Below are 6,000 nucleotides of genomic sequence, written 5' to 3'. Positions count from 1 at the left end.
AGTGCTCATGCCCAGGTTCCGCCTTGAGATGGCGGCGCTTCGTCCTATAAGTCCTTTCCTTAATTTTTTTAGGCCGAAGGAGAATTTATACCAGAAGATGGGCACGAGAGGTGGGCCAGGTGGCCCTCTAGACATCAGGCCGCACGAGGGGTGCCTAGCGCACACTAGTGTCTAGTGGCCGCCTGGTGGCCCCCCTCTGGCACTTCTTCGTTCGAGTATTTTTTAGTTAATACAAAATAAATCTCTATAAATTTTCAGCCCAATTGGAGATGTGCAGAATAGGTATTTGTGATGTAGCTTTTTCAGGTCCAGAATTCCATCTGCCGACATTCTCCCACTTGATGTAAACCTTGCATATTATGAGAGAAAAGGCATTAGAATTGCTCCACCAAGTGGCAAAATGCACAGAAACACTATAAATAACAGTAAAAAAACATGACTCAAAATGAACGTATCAATGGCAGCCTGGCGGGATAGTCGTGGTGTCACACTTGTGACTACGCACTGGCCAGCGCATGGATGCGCTTGGTGATGTGGCGGTTTTGCCCTGGCAGTCTTCTTCCACCATGGTGTCTACTGTCGGATGTCGATCTCTTTGATCTGGCCACTGACAAGCTCCGGTCTTCACCGTCGGAGATGTATACCGATTGGCGTACGTCGACCCTGAAATCTAGATCGGAAAGGCTCCGATCGCGCGCGCTCATATTATCAGCCAAAACAGCTTCAAGAGGTTGCAACGCGAAGCTTCGCTTTCTTATCGGAGTCATGAGACATGTCTAAGTCAAGATTTCCAAGGCATTGATATAGGTGGAGAAAGTCATGCCGACTGCGACTGGGGATCTTGAAGCGTTGGCAGAAAGGTGTAGTGGATGCGATGAAGACCGCGTGTTGGGTGTTTGGTGACTTGCAACAGCGCCCTCGGCAAGCGGGGGTGGCAGCACGGGAAGTCTACAATTTTGGTGGTGCTCCTCGAGTACATAGTCTTGATTCCCAGGGTGAAAACTTAAGGTTTGGTTTTCATTGGTTGTACCTGGCAATGACCTTCTTGAATGCATTGTCTTTCGGTGAATTCAGACATTATTCGGGTGAAAACACAAGATCATCGATCGAGCAACGAGAACGCTTGTGCTTTGTTTCCTTCTTGGAGGCATTGCTTTCGGAATACCTTTTTTGTATGTTGGGTATTGTCTCCGGTGGTGGTTAGAGTGTTGTTGTTGCTAGGAACTGATCACCGTGGGAGGGTTTTTTCTTTTCTTTTTCTTTTTCTGTTTTTAGTTGTGCGTATCCTCGCTGTTTGTAGACATCTTGTTGGTACACAGGCCGGGTGTATTAATATATTCCCTTTCTCGAAACAAATATTTAATGTTGGTTGATACAATGAGATATTTGCTTAATGACCTTGATATCAGGAGATCAAAGTGCATTTGTTCGTATCAGGATGATTACTCATAATGCTCTAATGGCTTTTGGGTGAATCCACTACATCAAACAATAAAACGGTAGTAGAAAAACTGGCATTAGCGGCAACCTCCACCGCCGGAAAACTTCCCCGAGTCCATGGCGGAGTGATTCCCCGGCGACGGAGCGGCTGTCAACGGCTTCGACCACCGTTCGTTGCACGAGTGTGATGCGCACACCCTCCACGAGGTCAACTACCCGGCGCCGCTAGATATGCGCATACCGGGCGCCTAGAGACTGAGCGTCGGAGGCGTCCCCATGACCCCTTCCTCATATGCCGTGGAACGCCACAGCGAGATCGCACGCATCTAGGCTCCTTGTTGGAGCATGTGCAGTAGGAAGAAAGGTACGCCGCCGACAACTTCCCTCTCTAGACGGCATACTTCCAGCGACACCATGCCGACCAGCTCACCTCCACCAATGGCTTTCTAGCTCCAAGGGTGTGGTACAACTACGATGACCGCCGTTAGTGGTGAAGCATCCACGGGCGCACGCTCTGTGCCTTCCTCAAGCACATCGAAGGTGGCAACGAGCCACCGCTGGAGTACCCACTGTCGTCGCTCCCGCGCCAGAGCAGGAGCTCATGGCTGCTGAGGCAAATGGCGGGATCCTCCTCCTCGTACTCCTCCCGCTCCTTTGGCACAAGGCCGCTGCTCACCACCATGAAGGTTGAGCCCGAGGAGACGTTAGAGCACTGTCGCAGACGTGGCGGCAACCTCGTTATAAAAAGGGCCGCCGCCAACCTTCACCTCCCCGTAGCCACCTTCGCCTGGTCAGGCGAAAGAAGGAGCCGGTGACACCGCTCGTTGTCAAGCAAGAGCACGTCGAGATGGGCGCGAACCTCGATACCAACCTGAAGTGGTCATGCAACGACTACGTCTGGGAGGAGATGGAGTGTGAGCGCCTGTTTAGCAGATCTCTGGCAATGGCTAGACAAATGCTATTCTCGATTGCTCAACAATTAGAAATTGTCTTGCAATGACCCACCAGCGCGTGGGATGGAGGCAGTTTTCGAGGGTAGAGTATTCAACCCAAATTTGTTGGTTCGCCGGACAGGAAGTGAGAGGATACTCTCAAGTATTAGCAGCTGAATGTGTCAGATTCAACCACACCTGAAAGATTAGTATCTGCAAGCAAAGTATCAACAGCAAAGTAGTATGATAGCAACGGTGTCAGAAACGATTTGTTGACGGCAGACTATTCCTAACGATTGTATCAATGGCGCCAGAAGTTGCCGGTAGACAGGAAATATTCTTTCCCGTCAACGACGTGCGAACCAGTATTGTAGCAGGTAGCAGCACTGTAACGAGTAGCAGCAGTGGCAAGGAATATCAGTAGTGACAGCAGTAGCAAGTAGCAACAGTAGCAAGTAACAGCAGCAGCAACAGTAGTAACAGCAGCAGAGCAAGACAAGTAACAGCAGCAGCAACAGTAATAACAGGAGCAGAGCAAGACAAGTAACAGCAGCAGTAACAGCAGCAGAGCAAGACAAGTAACAGCAATAGTGGGACAAACTCGTAGGCAATGGGCCGATGATTTGTTTGGATGATATTCATCATGCAATAGTTATAACACGGAGAGATATGTGGCTAGCTCCCGTTCGTCAATGTGATGTAGGCATGCATTCCGTGTGTCGTCATACGTGCTTAGGTAAAAGAACTTGCATGACATCTATTGTCCATCCCTCCCATGGCAGCGGGGTCCAAAAGGAAACTACGGGATATTAAGGTTCTCCTTTTAATAAAGAACCGGACCAACGCATTAGCACTTGGTGAACACATGAACTCCTCAAACTATGGTCATCACCGGGAGTGGTTCCGGTTATTGTCACTCCGGGGTTGCCGGGTCATAACACATAGTAGGTAACTACAACTTCCAAGATCGGATCTAAAACACACATATATTGGTGACAACATAATAATTTCAGATCTGAAATCATGGCACTCGGGCCCTAGTGACAAGCATTAAGCATGGCAAAGTAGTAGCAACATCAATCTCAGAACATAGTGGATACTAGGGATCAATTCCCGTCAAAACTAACTCGATTACATGATAGATCTCATCCTACTCATCACCGCCCAGCGAGCCTACGAATAGATTACTCACAAACAATGAAGAGCTTCATGGAATTGGAGAGGGAAGAAGGTTGATGATGACGATGGCGACGATTTCCCTCTCCGGAGCCCAAAACGGACTCCAGATCTGCCCTCCAGATGAAGAACAGGATGTGGCGGCGCCTCCGTATCGCAAACGCGACGAAATCTTCTCTCTTGATTTTTTCTGGGACGAAAGTGAATTTATAGAGCTGAGTTGGGGGGCGGCAGGGCCATGTGGGCCCGACAAGCTTGCTAGCCGCCACCAGGGGGTGGCGGCTACAGGGCTTGTGGCCCACTGGCCCATCCCCTCCGGTGGATCTTTGCGGAGGTATTTTTTCATATTTTCCAGAAATATTCTCCGTAAATTTTCAGGACGTTCCGAGAACTTTCATTTATGCACAAAAACAACACCAAGGCAATTCTACTGAAAACAGCGTCAGTCCCAGGTTAGTTCCATTCAAATCATGCAAATTAGAGTCCAAAACAAGGGCAAAAGAGTTTGGAAAAGTAGATACGATGGAGACGTATCAGCGTTGTGCTCTAAAGGAGACCACCGCGCGGCGCTGAGGTCGCAAAGAGGGTGGCGTCAACGTCCTATCCGACAACGATGAGGAGAAACTGGCGCAGACAGCCCCCGTCTGCAACGGTGATCTAGGGCAGGGTTGCAGCAAGGGCGGCGGCGCGCAGAACGATGACGACGACGACAACGATGACGACGACGACGGCGACCACAATGACGACGACGACGACTACACCGCCTTCTACCAGCTCCTCGGCATGAACTAGGCTAGCGGCGGCGGTGGCGTAGTTTTTTTATATTTTTATATACTTCTTTAAGTTTGTACAAATTTGAGTTAAATCGCTAAATTTCATCCAAAATCAAGTCAGTTTCTTCGAATTTGGTCCAAATTAAATTTGAAAAACGGCATGTGGGGGCACCCCCCCCCCCCCGCGCAATTTGATTTTAGCGTTGGTTCACCCCCAAGCAGCGCTATTTTAGGTCCTTGGGGGGCGAACGGCTCGATATGCTCTTCCAACATCTCTAGCAAACCCTGTATATCACCGACCCGCAAAACTCATTTACAGTTCGCGGAAAACATTTTTGCGGGCCGGCAAGCGCCGGCCGAATTGACCCCACATAGCGGAATTGTAAAACGGAATATTCGCGGATATTCTGCTTACAGTTCCACTGTGCGGTGTCTGCTCTGCCGGCGCGCGCCGGTCCGCATATCAGATGTGGTTTTATCTGAATGTGACACATATGCACATATTTAGAATTACTAATTTGCAATATAAGAAAAATGTCGATATTACAATACAATTATCATCCAAAATACAATAATTATTCAAATCACCGAAGCCAACTAAATAATTCAATACAAAACTTGTCATGAATACAAATCACACATGAATTAAATGAAAATGAATGGAAAATAGAATGTGTTACTGCCCAGCCCTTTGCCAATGGTGTTGCGGAACGTCGCATGGGAAACAAAAATTTTCCTACGCGCACGAAGACCTATCATGGTGATGTCCATCTACGAGAGGGGATGAGTGATCTACGTACCCTTGTAGACCGTACAGCAGAAGCGTTAGAGAACGCGGTTGATGTAGTGGAACGTCCCCACGTCCCTCGATCCGCCCCGCGAACAATCCCGTGATCAGTCCCACGATCTAGTACCGAACGGACGGCACCTCCGCGTTCAGCACACGTACAGCTCGACGATGATCTCGGCCTTCTTGATCCAGCAAGAGAGACGGAGAGGTAGAAGAGTTCTCCGGCAGCGTGACGGCGCTCCGGAGTTTGGTGATGACCTTGTCTCAGCAGAGCTCCGCCTAAGCTCCGCAGAAACGCGATCTAGAGGAAAAACCGTGGAGGTATGTGGTCGGGCAGCCGTGAGAAAGTCGTCTCAAATCAGCCCTAATTGCTCCATATATATAGGAGGAGGGAGGGGGGGCCTTGCCTTGGGGTCCAAGGACCCCCAAGGAGTCGGCCGAGCCAAAGGGAGGAGGACTCCCCCCCCCCCAAACCGAGTTGGACTTGGTTTGGTGGGAGGAGTCCCCCTTCCTTCCCACCTCCTTCCTTTTTTTTCTTTCCTCTTGATTTTTCTTCTCTTGGCGCATTGGGCAGTTGTGGGCTGTCCCACCAGCCCACTAAGGGCTGGTGTGGCTCCCCCAATGCCTATGGGCTTCCCCGGGGTGGGTTGCCCCCCCCCCCTGGTGAACTCCCGGAACCCATTCGTCATTCCCGGTACATTCCCGGTAACTTCGAAAACATTCCGTTAATCAAATGAGGTCATCCTATATATCAATCTTCGTTTCCGGACCATTCCGGAAACCCTCGTGACGTCCGTGATCTCATCCGGGACTCCGAACAACATTCGGTAACCAACCATATAACTCAAATACGCATAAAACAACGTCGAACCTTAAGTGTGCAGACCCT

The sequence above is a fragment of the Hordeum vulgare genome, chromosome 7H (assembly GCF_904849725.1).
Source record: "Hordeum vulgare subsp. vulgare chromosome 7H, MorexV3_pseudomolecules_assembly, whole genome shotgun sequence".
Taxonomy (NCBI): Eukaryota; Viridiplantae; Streptophyta; class Magnoliopsida; order Poales; family Poaceae; genus Hordeum; species Hordeum vulgare.
This window is presented reverse-complemented; position numbering follows the sequence as displayed.